Below are 12470 nucleotides of genomic sequence, written 5' to 3' on the forward strand. Positions count from 1 at the left end.
CCAGAGAGTTATGTGACACAAAAGAGTTAATAATTAACATTTCCCACATGTCTACTTTACATCAGCACAATTTTGGAAACAACATTTTTTTCTGTTAGCAAGTTATAAGGGTTAAAAGTTGACCAGTGATTTCTCATTTTTACAACAAAATTTACAAAACCATTTTTTTTAGGGACCACCTCACATTTGAAGTCACTTTGAGGGGTCTATATGGCAGAAAACACCTAAAAATGACACCATTCTAAAACCTGCACCCCTCAAGCTACTCAAAACTACATTCAAGAAGATTATTAACCCTTCAGGTGCTTCACAGGAACTAAAGCAACGTGGAAGGAAAAAAATGGACATTTTAATTTTTCCAACAAAAATTTCCTTTTAGCATCAATATTTTCACATGGGCAAAAGGATAAAATGGATCCTAAAATTTGTTGGGCAATTTCTCTTGAGTACACCGCTACCTCATATGTGGTCATAAACCACTGTTTGGGTGCACGGCAGGGCTCAGAAGGGAAGGAGCGCCATTTGACTTTTTGAATGGAAAATTAGCTCCAATTGTTATCAGACACCATGTCACGTTTGGAGAGCCCCTGTGTGCCTAAACAGAGAAAACACCACACAAGTGACACCATTTTGGAAACTAGACCCCTTAAGGAACTTACAGTTAGGTCCATATATATTTGGACAGAGAAAACCTTTTTCTAATTTTGGTTCTAGACATTACCACAATGAATTTTAAACAAACAAAACAAACAATTCAGATGCAGTTGAAGTTCAGACTTTCAGCTTTCATTTGAGGGTATCCACATTAAAATTGGATGAAGGGTTTAGGAGTTTCAGCTCCTTAACATGTGCCACCCTGTTTTTAAAGGGACCAAAAGTAATTGGACAGATTCAATAATTGTAAATAAAATGTTCATTTCTAGTACTTGGTTGAAAACCCTTTGTTGGCAATGACTGCCTGAAGTCTTGAACTCATGGACATCACCAGACGCTGTGTTTCCTCCTTTTTGATGCTCTGCCAGGCCTTCACTGCAGTGGTTTTCAGTTGCTGTTTGTTTGTTTTGCTTCTTTGCTTTATTAAACTCCTGAAAGTCTGAACTTCAACTGCATCTGAATTGTTTTGTGGAAAATTCATTGTGGTAATGTCTAGAACCAAAATTAGAAAAATGTTGTCTCTGTCCAAATATATATGGACCTAACTGTATCTAGATGTGTAGTGAGCACTTTGAACCCCCAAGTGCTTCACAAAAGTTTACATCGCAGAGCAGTGAAAATAAAAAAATCATTTTTTTTCCTCAAAAATGATTTTTTAGCACGCTATTTTTTATTTTCACATGGCTAACAGGAGAAATTGGACCACAAAAATTGATGCCCAGTTTGTCCTGAGTACGCTGGTATCCCATATGTGGGGGGAACCACTGTTTGGGCGCATGGCAGGGCTCAGAAGGGAAGGAGCGCCATTTGACTTTTTGAAATGAAAATTAGCTCCAATCGTTAGCAGACACCATGTCGTGCTTGGAGAGCCCCTGTGTGCCTAAACATTGGAGCTCACCACACAAGTGACCCCATTTTGGAAACTAGACCCCCTAAGGAACTTTTCTAGATGTATAGTGAGCACTTTGAACCCCCAGGTGCTTCACAGATGTTTATAACGCAGAGTCATGAAAATAAAAAACATTATTTTTTCATCAAAAAATTATTTTTTAGTCCGCAATTTTTTATTTTCACAAGGGTAACAGGATAAATTGGACCCCAAAAGTTGTTGTCCAGTTTGTCCTGAGAACGCTGGTACCCCATATGTGGGGGGGGACCACTGTTTGGGCACACGTCGGGGCTTGGAAGGGAAGTAGTGACGTTTTGAAATGCCGACTTGATGGAATGGTCTTCGGGCGTCATGCTACATTTGCAGAGCCCTTGATGTACCTAAACTGTGGAAACCCCCCACAAGTGACCCCATTTTGGAAACTAGACCCCCCCAAGGAACTTATCTAGATGTGTGGTGAGTACTTTGAACCCCCAAGTGCTTCACAGAAGTTTATAATGCAAAGCTGTGAAAATAAAAAATCATTTTTTTCCCCCCAAAATGATTTTTTAGCTCGCAATTTTTTATTTTTACAAAGGTAACAGGAGAAATTGGACCCCAAAATTTGTTGTCCAGTTTGTCCTGAGTACGCTGGTAGCCCATATGTGGGGAGGAACCATTGTTTGGGCACACACGTCAGGACTCGGAATGGAAGCAGTGACGTTTTGCAAACTTTGATGGAATGGTCTGCGGTCGTCGTTAAGTTTGCAGAGCCCCTGATGTGTCTAAACAGTAGAAACCCCCCAAAAGTGACCCCATTTTGGAAACTAGACCTTCCAAGGAACTTATGTGGTGTTACCAAGAGGCTGTGAACCATATGCTCTGCATTCCCTGTGTGAACATTGCCACATACGGATTATTTTTTGCACTGGTGTGCCACACGGCCAATCCCTGATTGCAGGCTGGCTATTTCATTAGGTATTATTGCACCTGTGCAGTTGCCATTTTACTTGGGTCTGCTGCACCCTGTTAGTGCATTTGTATTGAGGCCTGTCTATACAAGTAAGCATCTCTGCCTGTTTTGTTTTTTCTCAAATATTGGAGGATTCTTTCCTCTTTCTGTGGTTTTCATGTTAGAGTAGGACTGGCAAGTGTAAGGAACCTCTTCCAAGGAACTTATCTAGATGTCTGGTGAGCACTTTGAACCCCCAAGTGCTTCACAGAAGTTTGTAACGCAGAGATGTGAAAATAAAAAAATCATTTTTTTTCCACAAAAATAATTTTTTAGCCCACAATTTTTTATTTTCCCCAAGGGTAACAGGAGAAATTAGACCCCCAAAGTTGTTGTGCAATTTTTCCTGAGTATGCTAATACCCCATATGTTGGGGTAAACCACTGTTTGGGCACACGTCTTGGCTTGGAAGGGAGGGAGCACCGTTTTGAACGCAAAATTGGCTGGAATCAATGGTGGCACTATGTCGCGCTTGGAGACCCCTTGATGTGCCTAAACAGTGGAAACCCCTCAATTTTAATTCCAACCCTAACCCCAACACACCCCTAAGGCTTGGATCACACTTCCGTTTTTTAAAATACGCCTGAATCCGTCGTTTTCCGTTAAAAAACGGATCTGTCATTTTTTTTGAGGATCCGTTTTTTGTCCCATAGACTTCCATTAGCGGCTACCGAGAATCTATAAAAAAAAAGGATCCGTTTGTGGCAAAATTGAAACGGATCCGTTTTTTCTCACTTTGACGGATGCATGTGGATGCCAAAAAACGGATGTGTGAAACAGGGCTAACCCCAACACATCCCTAACCCTAATCCCAACCCTAACCATAACCCTAACCCCAACACACCCTTCAGGCTAAGTGCACACGTAGCAGAAAATTTCTGCTGAAAAACCTGACTTCCTTCCCAGAAACTGCGCGTTTTTTTCTGTGCGTTTTCCGCGCAGAAAATGTGCGTTTCTTATGCTTTTTTTCTGCGCGTTTTCAAAACGCATAGAACTAGCCATAGAACTAGCCAGAAATGCGGAAAAATCCGCAAAATTAATGAGCATGCTGCGTATTTAACCGCGATGCGTTTTTTTCACGGTAAAAACGCATCAATATGCATAAAAAGTGCAAAATGCATAGAAATAAATGGGAAGCTTATTTTTAGCAGTTTTATTGGAAAAAACGCTAAAAATACCGCTAAAAAAACGCTGTGTGTGAACACAGCCTCACCCTAATCCCAACCCTAACCATAACCCTAATCCCAACAAACCCCTAACTCTAATCTTAACCCTAATTCCACCCTAACCCTAATTCCAACCCTAACCCTAACCCCATTTCCAACCCTAACCCTAATGGAAAAATAAAAATATTTTCTTTATTTTATTTGTTCCTACCTATGGGGGTGATAAAGGGGGGGTTTATTTACTTTTTATTTTATTTTGATCACTGTGAGAGTTTATCACAGTGATCAAAATGAATGAATGGAATCTGCAGTGTATGCGCCCATTTTCCAAGATGGCGGCGCCCATAATCCGGGACCGCGGGACACCGGGAGCGACAGCGGCATTCGGAAGGTAACGAGGGGTGGGAGGGGAGGTGATCGGAAGCTGGGGAGGAGAGGAGGGAAGGCGGGGGGAGCAGATGATGACAGCGGAGGCAGGTCGCCGCTGTCATTCAGTGGCGGGGGGGGCTGATTGCCGGTGGGGGAGGTCGGATCGGTGTCTCCAGCCATACCCGATCAAATTTCATTGATGAAATATTACCATCGCTCTGATTGGCTGTTTCACTTTTAACAGCCAATCAGAACGATCGTAGCCACGTGGGGGCGAAGCCATCCCCCTGTGGTGAAGTACAAAGCCCCCTGTGTGTGCGGGTTGGGTGACCTTTCAGTGACCCCGGTCACCTGACCCGCAGGAGGGCAATTAATTCATGATGCCACATAGGCGTCACTGGTCGGATTGGCATGACTTTTCATGACGCCTATGTGGCGTCATTGGTTGGGAAGGGGTTAATTCGCCAATGATATCCTTTATATATCAACCTCTGATTCCAAATAGTATGGATTCCACAATGGGTCACCCGTGGATTTAGGCGGGTTTATTCAGATTTGCTGACTTGGATGGGGACACGTTGGAGTTTCTTACATTTGACGCTATTATGTCTAAATTTGCAATAAGCAATAAAGAGTTTTTTCAGTTTTTGCAGATTAAACATCTTGCTTCCTCGCTGTATGGCCGATTGAAGGTGTCTTTACCTACTGATTTTGAATGGATATGTAAAAGGGGCAAGATGACAAATGGGTTAATTTCAGACATTTCTAGAATTATAAACTGCCCTCAAGGGGGTCAATAGTAAAAACATTCCTACATGAGCAAATGGGAGTCAATTCTTGGCAGGAGGCTGTCCCCCCAAAGTTGGCAGGGCATTTGTGAAAATGCAGACAAATCTTCTATCTGCACTCTCTATAAGGAGAACCAGTATAAAATATTGATATTCTGGTATCATACTCTGGAGCTCCTCCACAGATTGAATCCTCAACTGTCAAATCTATGCTGGCGCTGCAGTTTAGTGATGGGTTCCCAGTATCATATCTTCTGATCCTACCCGGGGATAGCCGGATTTTGGGAGCATGTGAAAGTCTTAGGCTATGTGCACACGCTGCGGAATGCTCTGCGGATTTGTCCACGCGGATTTAGTAACATCCGCAGATCAGAAGACCTGCGGTTTATCTGCGGATTACGCTGCAGTTTTGCCCTGCGGTTTATCATGTCTACAATGGAGAAGATGGCAAACCGCAGCGGAATCCGCAGAAAGAATTGACATGTCAATTCTGCCGTTTTGAAACCGCAGCAAATCCGTGTGGAAAATTCTGCACAGTGTGCACTGCGGTTTTCATTTTGCATAGAAAATAAAGGTACTCTTCAACGCAGCAGAAACTGCTGTGGATCCGCAGCAGAATCCGCAGCGAGTGCACACACCCTTAATACTAAGGGTTCTCTATGTGGAGGTTGGGATGGATCTTGCTGTCTACCAACTAAATTTTATTGAAATATATAAAAACCATAACAGACAAAAAATACACAATAATTTAGAGCACTGTGGAGGAGACATGAAGGTAGGCAAAAGAGGGAATAGAAGTCAGAGTATCAGAGTATGACTAAAGGGGGCAGGGTGAAAAAAAAAATTGATGCAGCATGGCTGTAGGCAGCAAACAAGATAGTGGAAAAATGTAATAGAATAGAGTGTAAACCTATCCACCAATATTGTATACTGCCATAAATAGTAAACCTGCTCACCCATTGTGAGTCACGACCACTAGCACCCTTCTTGCGGCCCGATGCGCGTTTCACGTATCCGCTTTTTCAAGGGGGAATATCTTTTCAAAGAGGTAGATCTTGCTGTCTACCAACTAAACGTCCCTCCTAGAGGGATGGGGAAGAGTTCAGCTAGATTACTACTAAATATACTGTACTACACATACTGTCTCATGTGCTGCCTATCACCCTGCAACATTTTTAATGGTACAACTCTGCTTGCTGTCTCATCTGCTGCCTATCACCCTGCAACATTTTTAATGGTACAATGATGCTTGCTCTCTTCTCTGCTGCCTATCACCCTGCAACTTTCTTTTATTGTGCCTGCTTAGGCTGTGTGCACACGCTGCGGACTAGGTGCGGATTCATCCGCGCGGATTTTGTAAAATACCTGCGGTTTTACCTGCGGATTGCTCTGCGGTTTTTCATCTCCTCAATGGAGGAGATGGCAAACCGCAGGGGAATCCGCAGAAAGAATTGACATGTCAATTCTTTCTGCGGATTGAAAACCGCAGATAATCCGCGTGGAAAATTCCGCACCATCTGCACTGCGGTTTTTGATTCCCATAGGGAATCATGGTACTGTACACCGCAGCAAAAACTGCTGCGGGTCCGCAGCGGCTAAAACCGCTGCGGAACCGCAGCAAAATCCGCAGCGTGTGCACACAGCCTAAGTCTTTGGTATAATTCATTTGTTGCATTGTACTTAATACTCACTGCTGTATATCCATGCTGGGGTCACTCTAGATGTTATCTGGCGAAAGATGTTAAAGCACATAGATGTAGCCAGGCCCAGCGTCATTGATCATCTATCCACCCCTGGTGTGCTAGCCAGCTGCTAATTTATCGCAAACCAGCTCCCATAATCCCTTTCCCCTGATCCTCTATTCAGTCATATAAATTTAGTAGCATTCTAAGGGGTGCACACGTGTGGGGTCTGGCACACATCACCCTGTAGCTAAGAATCTAGAAGAAGCAGTTATTTCAACAGCAGTTTGTCATGGCAGGACCCCACACTGTCTCCATTGGGTATGTCTGCCAAGTAAGGCATCTTTCACACTTCAGTCTTTTGATGTCAGTTGAAATCCACCATTTTTTTTAAAAAAAGGTTTTTTTTTGGCGGAATCCGTTTTTTTCTCAGACTTGCATTAGCGGCGGATTGTGACGGATGGTCGTCTATTGCATCCGTTATTTGACAGATCCGTCGGAATTTCAGTGTCTGCCGTTTGGAGCAGACAGACGTTGTAATGTTTTTTTTCTCTCTCTCCTTTTCCAAAGATCTGTTCCTTTAAATTTCAGACTCTGGCTGCTACAATGGATCCGTCCAAAAATGGATCCGATGCATCAGTTTTTTGGCAATCTGCAACGGCTCCGTTTTTTCACACTTTGACGGATTGGAACTGACGTCAAAAGACTGAAGTGTGAAAGAGGCCTAAGCACTTCCTATTACTTGGACCTAGCTTTTCTATTAACCCATCCTACTCCACCATGTTTACAAAAGCCCTTACAGTGTTTGCTCAACTAATCCTCACTCTCCTTCGCTATCCCCAAACGCCAGCACCCTCTAACCTAATAATCAAATAATCATCTCCCCTTCACTCTTACCTTCCCACCCGACTTCCTCTGCTGACCTGCTCCTCAACCTCAGCTATCTCCGAATACAAAATAAAGCAAGCCGGCCACTCTCTTTCTCCCACCTGCTCTCCCTCTCTCTGCTTCTCCTCACTGTCGGCGACATATTGCCCACAGCTAATACTTCCCATTAATTCCCCCTCCTACCGCTCCTTACCTAATATGAACTACCGCAATCTCTCCAACGTAAAACCCGTGCCCTTAACACACACTCCCCTGCTCCCTCTCTCTGGAATGTCCGTTCCATCAGCAATAAGCTTAATGTGATTCATGACCTCTTTCTCTCCCACAATCTTACCTTCCTTGGCCTCACAGAAACATGGCTGACACCACCTCCCCAGCTGCGCTGTTACGGCAACATCCATTTCACCTACAATTCTCGCCCCGGCAACAGACATGGTGGAGCAGTGGGTCTTTTCTTCTAACTATACCTTCAACCACATCCCACCTCTTCCCTCCCCTCTTTTGAAGTCCACTCTGTCCGCATCTACTCTCCGTTCAACATCCAAGTGACCGTCATATACCGACATCCGGACCCGGCCACTGCTTTTATTGACCGATTCTCAACCTGACTTCTTCACTTTCTTTCCACTGACATCCCCACTATCATCATGGGCGACTTCAACATCCCCACTGATACCCATCAGTCAACAGCCTCCAAACTCCTGTCCCTTACTTCATCTTTTGGACTTGCTCAGTGGTCCTCCACAGCCACCCACACAGACGGACATACATTAGACCTGGTCTTCACCTGTCTCTGCTCTCTAACTTCACCACCTCCCCTCTCCCTCTATCCGACCACCATCTACTCACTTTCTCATCCCTGTCCTCCTCACCTGTCACCCATGTCCAGCAACATGTGCACCCCCCGCAGAAACCTCGCACACCTACACACCAACACGCTCTCTGACTCTATTCAACCATTGGCATACATATCCTCACTCCATGACAGAGACAAGGCCACTGCTTTCTACAATACCACTCTCGCATCAGCTATTGACACGGTCACCCCTCTCATTCATGCTAGAGTGCGAAGTATCAGTAGACAACCCTGGCACAATAACATCACTAAAAAGCTCTGGCAAGTGTCCAGGGTTACAGAGCGGCATTGGAAGAAAACAAATTCCATGTTACTGGTAGCACAACTGCTCTGGAAAAGCGAAGTGGCTCCTGCATTCAAACAGGCAACACTTGCTTTCAAATCTCCCCTCACCTCTGCTAAACAGGCCTGCTTCACAACCCTTGTATCTTCCCTATCCTACAACCCCAAACAGTTATTCAAAACTTTTAACTTCCTCCTCCGCCCACCACTGCCCCCTCCAATTTCACTCATCTCTGATGAGGACTTTGCCACGCACTTCAAAAATAAGATTGACCAAACAAGGCAAGTCTTTATTGTTCAACCACAACAACCCCCTTGTATACCAGACCAATGCCCAAAACCCATAACCTCCCTCTCCAACATCACTGAAGGGGAGCTTAATAGTCTCCTCTCCAAATCACACCTCACCACCTGTGCAATCGACCCAATCCCATCCCACCTCCTCCTCAACCTCACCACCACTCTTATCCCAACCCTAACCCACCTCTTCAACCTATCACTAACTTCTGGTACCTTCCCTTCTGCTTTCAAACATGAAACAATCACACTTATCCTTAAAAAGCCAACCCTCGCCCCAACCGCTAAGTCCAGCTATCGCCCAATATCGCTGCTCCCATTCGCTTCCAAACTCCTGCAGCAGCACATCCACGCTGAACTCTCCACCCACCTCTCATCTAACTTGCTCTTTGACAATCTACGATCTGGTTTTCGCCCCATCACTCCACTGAGACTATACTCCTCCTTCTAGACCTGTCCTCTGCTTTTGACAGTTGACCACTGCCTCCTACTACAGATCCTCTCCTCCTTTGACATCAAAGACCTCGCCCTATCCTGGAACTCCTCATACCTTTCCAACCGCACATTCAGCGTCTCCCACACTACCTCATCATCCCACCCTCTCTCTGTTGGAGTCCCCCTAGGCTCTGTTCTAGGACCCCTATTCTTCTCAAACTATACACTTGGCCTGGGGCAATTCAAAGTCCCATTGATTCCAGTTCACCTTTATGCTGATGACACTCAGATCTACCTCTCTGGCCCAGGTATCACCTCTCCGCTGTCCAGAATCCCGGAGTGTCTATCAGCCATATCTTCCTTCTCCTTTCATTTCCTCAAACTCAATGTGGACAAATCTTAACTCATCATCCTTCCTCCATCTCACAGATCTTCCTTACCTGATCTATCACAATTAACGACATTACTCTTTCCCCCGTACCGGAAGTCCGCTGCCTCAGAATAACCCCTGACTCTGCCTTGTCCTTCAAACCACACATCCAAGCTCTTTCCATCTCCTTTCGCCTCCAGCTCAAAAATATTTCCAGAATCCGTCCTTTCCTCAACCCTCAATCTACTAAAATGCTTGTGCATGCCCTCATCATCCCCTGCCTCGACTACTGCAACATCATTTTCTGTGGCCGCCCTGCTAACACCCTCGCACCTCTCCAGTCCATCCTTAGCTCTGCTGCCCAACTAATTCATCTCTCTCCTTGCTAATCCTCTGCAAATCTCTTCACTGGCTCCCAGTCCCTCAGCGTACCCAGTTCTAATTACTAATACTGACCTACAAAGCCATCTATAACCTGTCTCCTCCATATATCTCTGAACTAATCTCCTGATATCTTCCCTCAAGTAAGCTCCGGTCCTCAGAAGACCTCCTTCTCTAGTCCACATTTATTCACTCCTCACCTAACCGCCACCAAGACTTCTCCCAAATATCCCCCATCCTTTGGAATTCTTTGCCCCAACACGTCCGACTATCAACTACATTCGGATCCTTCAAATGGAACCTGAAAACCCACCTCTTCAGGAAAGCTTACAGCATGCAATGACCCCTTTGCTTCCTCACCTCTACCGGAGCTACCGCCTTACCAACATCGGAGCTGCTGCAACCCCCCAACCTACTGTCTCCTTCCCCACCATCTTGTAGAATGTAAGCCCGCAAGGGCAGTATCCTCTCCCCTCTGTATCATTCTGTCATTGTTAGTTTATTTACTGTAAGTGATCTGTATTTTGTATGTAACCCCTTCTCATGTACAGAAACCATGGAATCAATGGTGCTACATACAGTGGGGCAAAAAAGTATTTAGTCAGTCAGCAATAGTACAAGTTCCACCACTTAAAAAGATGAGAGGCGTCTGTAATTTACATCATAGGTAGACCTCAACTATGGGAGACAAACTGAGAAAAAAAAAAATCCAGAAAATCACATTGTCTGTTTTTTTTTTCCTTTTATTTGCATATTATGGTGGAAAATAAGTATTTGGTCAGAAACAAGCAATCAAGATTTCTGGCTCTCACAGACCTGTAACTTCTTCTTTAAGAGTCTCCTCTTTCCTCCACTCATTACCTGTAGTAATGGCACCTGTTTAAACTTGTTATCAGTATAAAAAGACACCTGTGCACACCCTCAAACAGTCTGACTCCAAACTCCACTATGGTGAACACCAAAGAGCTGTCAAAGGACACCAGAAACAAAATTGTAGCCCTGCACCAGGCTGGGAAGACTGAATCTGCAATAGCCAACCAGCTTGGAGTGAAGAAATCAACTGTGGGAGCAATAATTAGAAAATGGAAGACATACAAGACCACTGATAATCTCCCTCGATCTGGTGCTCCACGCAAAATCCCACCCCGTGGGGTCAGAATGATCACAAGAACGGTGAGCAAAAATCCCAGAACCACGCGGGGGGACCTAGTGAATGAACTGCAGAGAGCTGGGACCAATGTAACAAGGCCTACCATAAGTAACACACTATGCCACCATGGACTCAGATCCTGCACTGCCAGACGTGTCCCACTGCTTAAGCCTGTACATGTCCGGGCCCGTCTGAAGTTTGCTAGAGAGCATTTGGATGATCCAGAGGAGTTTTGGGAGAATGTCCTATGGTCTGATGAAACCAAACTGGAACTGTTTGGTAGAAACACAACTTGTCGTGTTTGGAGGAAAAAGAATACTGAGTTGCATCCATCAAACACCATACCTACTGTAAAGCATGGTGGTGGAAACATCATGCTTTGGGGCTGTTTCTCTGCAAAGGGGCCAGGACGACTGATCCGGGTACATGAAAGAATGAATAGCGCCATGTATCGTGAGATTTTGAGTGCAAACCTCCTTCCATCAGCAAGGGCATTGATGATGAAACGTGGCTGGGTCTTTCAACATGACAATGATCCAAAGCACACCGCCAGGGCAACGAAGGAGTGGCTTCGTAAGAAGCATTTCAAGGTCCTGGAGTGGCCTAGCCAGTCTCCAGATCTCAACCCTATAGAAAACCTTTGGAGGGAGTTGAAAGTCCGTGTTGCCAAGCGAAAAGCCAAAAACATCACTGCTCTAGAGGAGATCTGCATGGAGGAATGGGCCAACATATCAACAACAGTGTGTGGCAACCTTGTGAAGACTTACAGAAAACGTTTGACCTCTGTCATTGCCAACAAAGGATATATCACGAAGTATTGAGATGAAGTTTTGTTTCTGACCAAATACTTATTTTCCACCATAATATGCAAATAAAATGAAAAAAAAACAGACAATGTGATTTTCTGGATTTTTTTTTCTCAGTTTGTCTCCCATAGTTGAGGTCTACCTATGATGTAAATTACAGACGCCTCTCATCTTTTTAAGTGGTGTAACTTGCACTATTGCTGACTGACTAAATACTTTTTTGCCCCACTGTAAATAATAATAATATACTGACTGCAGCAAGGTGTTTGATTGCTCGTCAATGGAAGACCTGTCCTCCCTCTCATCAGTTTACTGAATAGAATAGCTGAGATTTGTAGGATGGAATATATGACGGCCTTGATGGGAGTGAGAGTGGACAGCTTTTAGGATGTTTGGGCTCCATGGGACTATTATTATTACACACTCTGTGTATCTGTCTTGTCTCTTTATGTGATGTTCTTTTGTC

Source organism: Dendrobates tinctorius, unplaced genomic scaffold (assembly GCF_039654945.1).
Source record: "Dendrobates tinctorius isolate UK_male_01 unplaced genomic scaffold, ASM3965494v1 ptg000097l, whole genome shotgun sequence".
NCBI classification, from domain to species: Eukaryota; Metazoa; Chordata; class Amphibia; order Anura; family Dendrobatidae; genus Dendrobates; species Dendrobates tinctorius.